Source organism: Rattus norvegicus, chromosome 4 (assembly GCF_036323735.1).
Source record: "Rattus norvegicus strain BN/NHsdMcwi chromosome 4, GRCr8, whole genome shotgun sequence".
Taxonomy (NCBI): domain Eukaryota; kingdom Metazoa; phylum Chordata; class Mammalia; order Rodentia; family Muridae; genus Rattus; species Rattus norvegicus.
In genome coordinates, this window is record NC_086022.1 from 143,836,056 (window position 1) to 143,847,589 (window position 11,534).

The 11,534-nt window shown below is 37.3% G+C and overlaps 1 pseudogene; it reads right to left on the bottom strand.

Moving 5' to 3' along the window:
* Positions 1–350: 350 nt before the first annotated feature.
* Positions 351–559, bottom strand: LOC120102762 (U2 spliceosomal RNA; annotated as a pseudogene).
* Between the last annotated feature and the right edge of the window lie 10,975 nt (positions 560–11,534).

Here is an 11,534-nt window from a genome sequence, read left to right on the forward strand (position 1 = left end):
ATATGAGTTTATTATGCAGCATGTACATTTACTTCATAAAAGTGTTTGCTTTATAAAAGCAATTCAGAAGACAGTCTTCTTCTGGGTCCTTTCTAGACAGTGTGAATGCATTTAGGGTTATTCATTTTGTGCAGTGAATTTCAATGCTTCTGCACATTCATATTTCTGGAGAGTGGGCCAGAGGCATATATAGTAGTCACATCTTCATCTATTTCTTTACACAGAATGAACTTGAGAAGGTACAAAGTGAAACAGTTTCAAAAACAAAAAGAAACAAAAGCAACAAACAAACAAAGCAAATGAAACAAAAACACCATCCCCAAACTGATAAAATACTTTCCAAATGTTCCCTGGTTTATAGACACTTGGTCTAAAAGCCATTTCTCATATGAAATCATAATCGAAAAGGATAAAATAGTTTTATTTTTAAATCACTGTAATATCAGTCAATTCCATGTCACTGTGTAAAGTTGATCACCATCCAACCTAAAGAGAAGTGAAAAATAGGAGGCAGCAACCATAACTACACTTGATCTTAGCCAAAAGGCCGAGAAGCGATGCATCCATAACTAAAAATATTATAAAAGGACATGGATAAACAAGATGACTCAGAATATTAAAGCATTTTCTGAAAAGCCTAATGACCTAAATTTGAACTTTGGGGTTCATGTTGTGGGCATACTGCAGTTTGCACTCTTGACCTCCATGTTCACGCCGTGGCATGTGCAATCCCATGCAGAAGGAATGGACATATTCTGCATCATCAACTAAAGAAGAGACTAACAAACTCGACTCTTTATGATTCTGAATATTCTGTAAACTAAACTGTTCTCCAGGATTAAAGATATAAAACCTAAATCTAGCACGGGAGGTTCACGTGAGCTCCAGATGATGGAGGGATGAATGCTTCATATTTATTTACAAAACTAGGAGACTACCATATTGAAATGAAGTTGACTTATTGAGCACGGTAAGAAGAAACAGCAAGTCTTTTGAGATAAATGTGATCAAAGGCTGGTCTTTATGTGACTGTATTTGTCAGATAAGTGGCTTTTACATCACATAGAATATTAGAATGAAAGCAAACATGAATAATTTTACATTTATTTTAAAAAGGTAAATCATATGTTTTTATTTGTTTTCTGTTGCAATGATAAAACACTCTGACCAAAGCAACTTAGAGAAATGTGGTATGAATAAGAACGACCCCTATAGACTCATATACTTGAATGAATAGTCATTAGAAAGTAAAACTATTTGAGAAGGATTAGAAAGATTAGGACGTGTGGACTTGTTGGAGGAAGCGTGTAGGTGGGATGGGCTTTGAGGTTTCAAAACCTCAAACCAAGCCCAGTGTCTCTTTTTCTGGCTGATGCCTACAGATCTGGATGTAAAGCTGTCAAATACTCTTCCAGGACTCTGCCTGTTTGATTCCTACATGATTGTTATGGACTTAACCTCTAAAATGTATGCAGGCCTCCAAATACATACTTTCTTTTAAAATGTTGCCTTGGCCATAGTGCTTCTTCAGGGCATTAGAATAGTAACTGAGACAGGAAGGAAAGGGTTTACTTGGCTTATACTTCCAGGTCATTGTCCAGCACTGGAGGAAATCAGGTCAGGAACTCAGACAGAAGCTTGAAAGCAGAAATCATGGAGTGATATTGCATGCTGATTTACTTTTAGAACCATGCTACATTTTTTTTGTATAGCCCAAGATCATGTGTCTGGGGGAATGGTGCCCCCCACAGTAGATTAGGTCCCCCTATATAATAACAATCAAGGCAATTCCCCAGAGACATACCCCCCCCAAACAATCAGATCTGTGTAGCTCCTCAACTGGAACTCCTTTCACAGAAGACTTCAGGTTATGATAAGTTAACAGTTAGAGCTAATCCAGGACACCAGAAAAATAATCATTTTTTTAATCAATCCAAGTTTTTCCAAGGAATAGAAAGGTAAACAATTATCTTCTAGGAAGATTTTGACTAAATGAGTTTTAATATTTTCCAGGAAATAATTGGCCGTTGCTTAAGTTTTGGACTATTTATATACTTATGAATCTAGAAGTCATATATTATTTCATTTGTTCCTGAATCTAAATAAAACCACCTGGCACATACTCTTGTGTTAGAGTCCAGGTAAAACACATGGCTATGCAGTGCCTTGATAAGTCCCTTTTCCAGTAATTTTGTTATTATAATTAGTATCAGACACTGATAGGGATTTGCATTTGTTAGTACCAATAAAATTTCATACTTTTAAGTATAACGGCAGAAATTATGTAGGAAGCTATTAATTATATCCACTCTCCATCCATTTAATGATTATTTTCTAAATCTTTCAAGACCAATTCGTGATGCTCAAATATTTCTGGACATATAGTCTTACCAGGCACTACACTCATAGAGAAAACTGTCTCTACCTCTCCCAGCAGCTGATAATTACTAGTAGCATCATGACTTGTGGTGGGACTGTGTGCTCAACTCACATTAACTTGCTTGAATTTGGTCTGGCTTGGGCTTGCACAAAACAATTGATAGTGTCAAAGAAATGATAATAATAAAAGTAATCATCATCATCATCAAGATGATGGTGATGGTGATAGTGGTGGTGGTGATAATGATGATGACAAGCATGTCTGTCTCATAGTGATGAGTATTTTATATATATATATATACATATATATATATATGCTTTTTTTCATATGTGGAATTTAAGCAGTGAACAGGGCATGGATGTAAGAGAAGTTTTAGGAACATGGAAAGGAGAAATGAGGGAGAGATATGGAGGCTGAGGAAAGGTAGTAGTGGGCTCAATACATTCAAAGTACATGAGACCGCTATTGTGTAATGAGATATTAGTGTGAATTTTGTTACGTTGTATAATTAATAAATGCTATTAAATAGGTACATAAAGTTAGACGAGGCCAGAAAACTGCCATTTCGTCGTGAATAAAGGGCTTCTGAAGAGCAGGCCTCCACTGTCCTTGCTGTATCGTCTCATCTCCCTTGGAAACAAATCCTGGCAGAGTGATCCACAGTTATAAAATATGTTCTGAGCGTCAAGGACTCCAAGAGAGAAAAACAATGTGAGCATGTCTCATTAGCAATTTGTATACAACTACCTGTCAAAATGTTAGTCAGCTGGATGTACTAGGATAAATTAAACATTATTAAAGTGAAAAGAGGTATTAATGTTTGATGAGAGAAGAATTCTTGCTTGCTTTATTTTTCACCTTTTCAAAATTTAAGATGATGTCAGTTCTACTGTTTGAAGAATAGGCATAGTTCCTGTTTGACTTAATAGTGGATGCTTATAAAATATATATCTTATTAATTGCTAAGGTATTCTTAGATTTTTTTGACAAAGCTTAATTAAATTCTATCTTTAACTGTGTTTTGTTTACTGATTTCTACTTTACCACATCCAGTTCATGAGAAGCCACTCCGCTTTTCAGTTCAAATGGAATTATAACCACTATGATTTTTTTAAGAATTGTATTCAGAGACCCAGGATAGAGCCAAAGATGGCTAACAAAAAAACAAAAACAAAAACAAAACCCAAAAATCTAACAATGAAATGATTCCTAATGATACTCTGCTATACTAATAGTCCAGTGCCTTGTCAAAGAGGCTTCCTCTAGCAGATGATGGGAGTGGGTGGGAAGACTAACATCCAGACAATATGCGTAGAAAGAAAGAACTTAAATTAGAAGTCTTTTTGGGTCCCTCCTCTCAGGATGAGAGAACCATGCTGAGGAGGGGGAGGAAACATTGTAGAAGTTAAAAGGGATGGAAGACACAAAGAGAACATGATCCACTGAATCAACTAAGCAGGACTCACATAAGCTCACAGATACTGACGCTGGCGAGTATTGGATTGCATGGGTCTGCACCAGATGATCTGTGAATGTGTTATGGCCATTAGCTTAGTGTTCTTGTGGGACTTCTAACAGTGAGAACAGGTATATCTCTGATTATTTTGTCTCCTCTTGGGATTCTGTTGCTCCTGTTGTGTTGCCTTGTCCAACCTCAATATAATAATAATCTCAATAATAAGAGAAGGCCTTTGCCTTCTCTTACTGTATCTTGTGCTGTCTTGTTTGACTGGCTAGTCTTGCAAGCCTGCTTTTTTTCTGAAGAGGAAATGAATGGGGAGTGGATCTGGAGACAGGGGACACAGGGAGGATCCCAAAGGAGTGAAGGGAGAGGAAATTGTGGTTGGGATGTATTGTATGAGAGAAGAATTTATCTTTGATTAAAAAGAAAACAAATTTTTTTTCTATAACAGGTCACCCATGATTGCTATACTGAGCACTTTTGGCTTGTACCCCATTTTTTGATATCAAACCAGACTCTGCTTCTTGGTGTTTGTATTTGGCTAACTTGCTTCTGCAGATCTTGTCATGTTTTCATCCGGATTACTTTTTAGGAGAGAATGTGGTGATTATGTCTTGTGGCTGTAAGTGTTTTCTTTTTCCAGTTCATACTTAATGCCTGGCACCCAATTCTATAAATCCCTGGAAGCACGCAGTTAAAGAAGTCCCCTGTGGTGTTTGTCACTACTTTCCATTGCTTTTAGGATAATTTTCCTGTTACTATTACTTGAGAACTTTGTTCTTTAGCAGTGTCTTAACTTTTGCTTTTATGTCCTATTTATCCTATTTATGTTCTTGAAAGACCTTCTCTTTGTAGAAATATGTGGGTTCCTCTCATTGGACCTACTGGTAATCCCATGAAAAGGAAACATGTTCAAGGTATCATTGTTGGGATCAACAGGACACCAATAGAAAAGCTTTTATGGTTTTAATAGTTGGGGTCTCTCAAGGTACCTCCTCCATTGGGATCAGATTAGCAAGAGAAGATGCCAAAGTTTTCTGCTCTGATCTGTTTTACTCCTTGAATACATGTTAGGTGAGATTACAAGTCATTGTAAGTTTAGCACTCTAAGGCTCCTCAGTAATACTAGATAGCAGAGCTCCATGACAGTTGGTAAAATTGTGGCTTGAAGGACTCAATTCATACAGAGAAAGAAGCTGTATCTTAAAAACACAGAAGTTTTACAGAAGAAAATGTACCAGAGCAAACAACAGAAACACCAACCACCACTGACCAAGTTTAAGATTATAAAGATTTTCTTGATAAATTTGCCTTCCAAGTTGTTTTGCCTAAGCTGTGGGAAGTACATCGTTCTATTCTCTTATGTTAAAACGAGTACTTAACTCTGTCATAATCAAAATGCTTGCAACAGTGGGATTTCATTCTTTATGAGAGCCCATCAATTTAAATATTTGTATCTATAATGACATTCTCGTTTTGACATATTGATGTCAATGGGATGTTAATTTTTGATGTTTTCATCCTTTTGTCATTTAATTAATTGTTCCTCCATAATTTAATTAAATGGGTACTGTCATAAGACTAATTGTATCATATCTCTGAGTGACATGATCTGTGAAATGATTTTAAAATATGTTGTACTTGCTTCATTTTGCCTGGGGGGGGAAGTCCTGATAGGAAAGGACGCATTAATATCGTAGTGCATATAAATTATAGTAGGAGGGCTTCTTTGAGTGTGGATTTAATTACTTAGTAGAGATTAGGTTTTTAAAGAACTATCGAGGGAGGGAATGGGAAGTACAAAATATAAACATTGACTGTATTTGGTATGTATAAACATTGTTAACTAAGGTAACTTTGATACTTAATACTTTGACCCTCCCTTAGAGAATGCTGGGATCACTGGACTTTATCTCATTTCTATTCAAGTTAGAGTTGGCTGGTGATTAGAAATGGGCCCATTATTTTATTTTTTTTATTTTGAAGTTTTTACATGTAAAAGGTTTATTTACTAATTTTGCATATGTATATATGCCTGCATGAGTTTATGCACATCACATGTGTGCAGTGCCCATGGAATTCAGAGGTAATTGGATCTCCTGAAACTGGAGTTACAGGTGGTTGTGATGGATGTTGGGGACAGACCTGGGTCCTCTGCAGGAGTAGTAAGTGACCTTAACTGCTGAGCCATGTCTTTAGTGATCACATGTATTTTATCCAGATCTTTTTTTTTTGAGACAAGTTATTGTATGTAAGTAACAAATTATAACATCAAACTGCTTTGAGAATGAATTAAGTTATATAAGACTTACAATTCAGAAAAAATTCAGAATAAAAGCTAAATTTTGTAACCAAGGAATGGTGATAATGTTACTTATTTTCCTGTTTAAAAAAAAGGTGTATTTTGTAACAAAAGTGGGAAAACCACTCTAAAGAAGGTTGTAATATGCATTACTTCAGTTAATCCCATGTGTCTGTGGGGCTCGTGACTGATAAGAACATTTAAAATCCATGTTAATGATTTTCAAGTGTATAATCATAGTCACCATACTATCTGTGGTAGATCTCTTGGGAGTTTTCTTAGTCTAACTAGAGGTTTATATGTTTTGACCAATCTATCTTTCCAGGCCTCACTAACTCAGTCTTGTGACAACTATTTTACTATCTCTGAGATTAATGTAGTTCCTATACTTAAGTATGAACATGTCAGATTTTCATAGTCTCTGGCTTATGTCTTTATACAGCAATGCTCTCAACTTGCTATCTCTCTGATTTAGGGTTAAATCCATGCTATATATGGCTATTATTTTGATTTGTACTTTTCAAAGGTCTTATAATCAATGGTGTTGAGCTTGGTACATTTTCATATTTTTGTTGGCTGTCTGTCTTTCTTGGCAAGTGTCTATTCCATTCCATTGTCCATTCTTAATTATTTGCTTTTTGCTGCGTCATTGAACAAGTTCCTTATATATTTACATATTAGTCCCCTAGCCAATGGGGAAATTCAACATGTTTTCTGGTACTCTATAGTTGTCCATTACTTTTGTTGAGTGTTCTTTTTGTTGTGCAGAAACTTAAATGCAGTGCATTTTCACTTGGTCCTTTTTCCTTTGTTGTCTGTGAACTTGGAATTATATGTGTAAAATCTTTGTCAAATTAAATGTTAAAGATTCTCCTGTCTTCTACTATTTTCATGGTTTAAATCTTGAATGCTTAAATTTTTAATTTATTTTTACATGATAACATATATAATGTAAGGTAGAGACCTTTAGTACTATGTTTTTCTTGCAGGTAGATATCCAGTTTTTCTAGCTGCAATAAGTGAACATACTGTCATTATTGTTTATTATTGCTGTGTATTGTTTATTAAATTATTGGCAATTGATTGAAAACATGTGAGAGTTAATTTCTGGGACTCTCATTTATTTCATGGATTTATGTGTTTTCTATATGAGTACCATACTTTCTTTTTATTTTATTTTTTAATTTTATTTTTCTTGTTTTATTTGTATTTACATTTCAAATGTTATACCCTTTCCCCTCTCTCCCATGCCCACTCCTTCTTCCCCTGCTTCCATGAGATGCTCCCACTCCTACCCACCCACCTACTCCTACCTCGACACACTGGCATTCCCCTACGTTGAGGAAATGAACCTTTACAGAACCAAGGGCTTCTCCTTCTGCTGATGCTGGACAATGCCATCCTCTGCTACACATGTGGCTTGAGTCCTGGGTTCCTGCATGTGTACTCTTTGGTTGGTGGTTTAGTCCCTGGGAGCTCTGGTGGGGTGTGGTCGGTTGATATTGTTGTTCTTTCTATGGGGTTGCAAATATCTTAGGCTCCTTCAGTCTTTTCTCTAACTCCTCCATTGGGGTCCCTGTGCTCCGTCTGATGGTTAGTTGCAAGCATCCTCATCTGTATCAGTAGGGCCCTGGCAGAGCCTCTCAAAAGACATCCCCATCAGGCTCCTGTCAGCAAGAACTTGTCATCAGCAATAGTGACTGGGTTTGGTGGCTGCATATGGCATGGATCCCCTGGATGGCCTTTCCTTCAGTCTCTGCTCAATTCTTTGTCCCTGTATTTCCTCCTGTGAGTATTTTGTTCTCGCTGACTGAAACATCCACATTTTGATCTTCCTCCTTCTTGAGTTTCATGTGATCTGTGATCTTTTTCTTAGGTATTCTGAGCTTTTGGACTAATATCCACTTACCAGTGAATGTATACCATGTGTGCTCTTTTGTGACTGGGTTATACATGCTCCACTAAGTACTACAGTTTATTATTACTTTAGTTTTTAGTGTACTTTGACATTTGGTGGTATAATACTTTCAGCAATCTTTCCCCTAATTTTTTTTAAATATCTGGGACTTGTGGCTCCATATGAATATTAGGATTATTTTTTTATAAATTACTATTAAAATATGTTCAAGATTACTTTACTCTGTAGATTACTTTTTGGCAACATAGGCATTTTAACAAAATTAATTCCTAGAATCTATGGGAATGAGATTTGTTTTAAAATTTGCATATGAATTTCTCTCATTAATGGTCTATGATTTTTCAGGGTACATATCTTTGACTTCTTTGATTCTGTCATTTTAAGAGTAGCTAAAGTTTGTTAATTTTACTGTTTCAAAAGTCAACTCTTAATTTGGAACTTTAATTTTTTTTTCTTTTCTTTTTTTTTTTTTTATTAACTTGAGAATTTCTTATATACATTTCAAGTGTTATTCCCTTTCCCGGTTTCTGGGCAAAATCCCCCTCCCCCCTCCCCTTCCTTATGGGTGTTCCCCTCCCAACCCTCCCCCCATTGCCGCCCTCCCCCCATAGTCTAGTTCACTGGGGGTTCAGTCTTAGCAGGACCCAGGGCTTCCCCTTCCACTGGTGCTCTTACTAGGATATTCATTGCTACCTATGGGGTCAGAGTCCAGGGTCAGTCCATATATAGTCTTTAGGTAGTGGCTTAGTCCCTGGAAGCTCTGGTTGCTTGACATTGTTGTACTTTTGGGGTCTCGAGCCCCTTCAAGCTCTTCCAGTTCTTTCTCTGATTCCTTCAACGGGGGACCTATTCTCAGCTCAGTGGTTTGCTGCTGGCATTCGCCTCTGTATTTGCTGTATTCTGGCTGTGTCTCTCAGGAGCGATCTACATCAGGCTCCTGTCGGCCTGCACTTCTTTGCTTCATCCATCTTGTCCAATTGGGTGGCTGTATATGTATGGGCCACCTGTGGGGCAGGCTCTGAATGGGTGTTCCTTCAGTCTCTGTTTTAATCTTTGCCTCTCCCTTCCCAGCCAAGGGTATTCTTTTTCCTCATTTAAAGAAGGAGTGAAGCATTCACATTTTGATCATCCGTCTTGAGTTTCGTTTGTTCTAAGCATCTAGGGTAATTCAAGCATTTGGGCTAATAGCCACTTATCAATGAGTGCATACCATGTATGTCTTTCTGTGATTGGGTTAGCTCACTCAGGATGATATTTTCCAGTTCCAACCATTTGCCTACGAATTTCATAGACTCGTTGTTTTTGATAGCTGAGTAATATTCCATTGTGTAGATGTACCACATTTTCTGTATCCATTCCTCTGTTGAAGGGCATCTCGGTTCTTTCCATTTTCTGGCTATTATAAATAAGGCTGCGATGAACATAGTGGAGCACGTGTCTCTTTTATATGTTGAGGCATCTTTTGGGTATATGCCCAAGAGAGGTATAGCTGGATCCTCAGGCAGTTCAATGTCCAATTTTCTGAGGAACCTAGAGACTGATTTCCAGAATGGTTTTACCAGTCTGCAATCCCACCAACAATGGAGGAGTGTTCCTCTTTCTCCACATCCTCGCCAGCATCTGCTGTCACCTGAGTTTTTGGTCTTAGCCATTCTCACTGGTGTGAGGTGAAATCTCAGGGTTGTTTTGATTTGCATTTCCCTTATGACTAAAGATGTTGAACATTTCTTTAGGTGTTTCTCAGCCATTCGGCATTCCTCAGCTGTGAATTCTTTGTTTAGCTCTGAACCCCATTTTTTAATAGGGTTATTTGTTTCCCTGCGGTCTAACTTCTTGAGTTCTTTGTATATTTTGGATATAAGGCCTCTATCTGTTGTAGGATTGGTAAAGATCTTTTCCCAATCTGTTGGTTGCCGTTTTGTCCTAACCACCGTGTCCTTTGCCTTACAGAAGCTTTGCAGTTTTATGAGATCCCATTTGTCGATTCTTGATCTTAGAGCATAAGCCATTGGTGTTTTGTTCAGGAAATTTTTTCCAGTGCCCATGTGTTCCAGATGCTTCCCTAGTTTTTCTTCTATTAGTTTGAGTGTGTCTGGTTTGATGTGGAGGTCCTTGATCCACTTGGACTTAAGCTTTGTACAGGGTGATAAGCATGGATCGATCTGCATTCTTCTACATGTTGCCCTCCAGTTGAACCAGCACCATTTGCTGAAAATGCTATCTTTTTTCCATTGGATGGTTTTGGCTCCTTTGTCAAAAATCAAGTGACCATAGGTGTGTGGGTTCATTTCTGGGTCTTCAATTCTATTCCATTGGTCTATCTGTCTGTCTCTGTACCAATACCATGCAGTTTTTATCACTATTGCTCTGTAATACTGCTTGAGTTCAGGGATAGTGATTCCCCCTGAAGTCCTTTTATTGTTGAGGATAGCTTTAGATATCCTGGGTTTTTTGTTATTCCAGATGAATTTGCAAATTGTTCTGTCTAACTCTTTGAAGAATTGGATTGGTATTTTGATGGGGATTGCATTGAATCTGTAGATTGCTTTTGGTAAAATGGCCATTTTTACTATATTAATCCTGCCAATCCATGAGCATGGGAGATCTTTCCATCTTCTGAGGTCTTCTTCAATTTCTTTCCTCAGTGTCTTGAAGTTCTTATTGTACAGATCTTTTACTCGCTTGGTTAAAGTCACACCGAGGTACTTTATATTATTTGGGTCTATTATGAAGGGTGTCGTTTCCCTAATTTCTTTCTCGGCTTGTTTCTCTTTTGTATAGAGGAAGGCAACTGATTTATTTGAGTTAATTTTATACCCAGCCACTTTGCTGAAGTTGTTTATCAGCTTTAGTAGTTCTCTGGTGGAACTTTTGGGATCACTTAAATATACTATCATGTCATCTGCAAATAGTGATATTTTGACTTCTTCTTTTCCGATCTGTATCCCCTTGATCTCCTTTTGTTGTCTGATTGCTCTGGCTAGAACTTCAAGAACTATATTGAATAAGTAGGGAGAGAGTGGGCAGCCTTGTCTAGTCCCTGATTTTAGTGGGATTGCTTCGAGTTTCTCTCCATTTAGTTTAATGTTAGCAACTGGTTTGCTGTATATGGCTTTTACTATGTTTAGGTATGGGCCTTGAATTCCTATTCTTTCCAGGACTTTTATCATGAAGGGGTGTTGAATTTTGTCAAATGCTTTCTCAGCATCTAATGAAATGATCATGTGGTTTTGTTCTTTCAGTTTGTTTATATGATGGATCACGTTGATGGTTTTCCGTATATTAAACCATCCCTGCATGCCTGGGATGAAGCCTACTTGATCATGGTGGATGATTGTTTTGATGTGCTCTTGAATTCGGTTTGCCAGAATTTTATTGAGTATTTTTGCGTCGATATTCATAAGGGAAATTGGTCTGAAGTTCTCTTTCTTTGTTGTGTCTTTGTGTGGTTTAGGTATAAGAGTAATTGTGG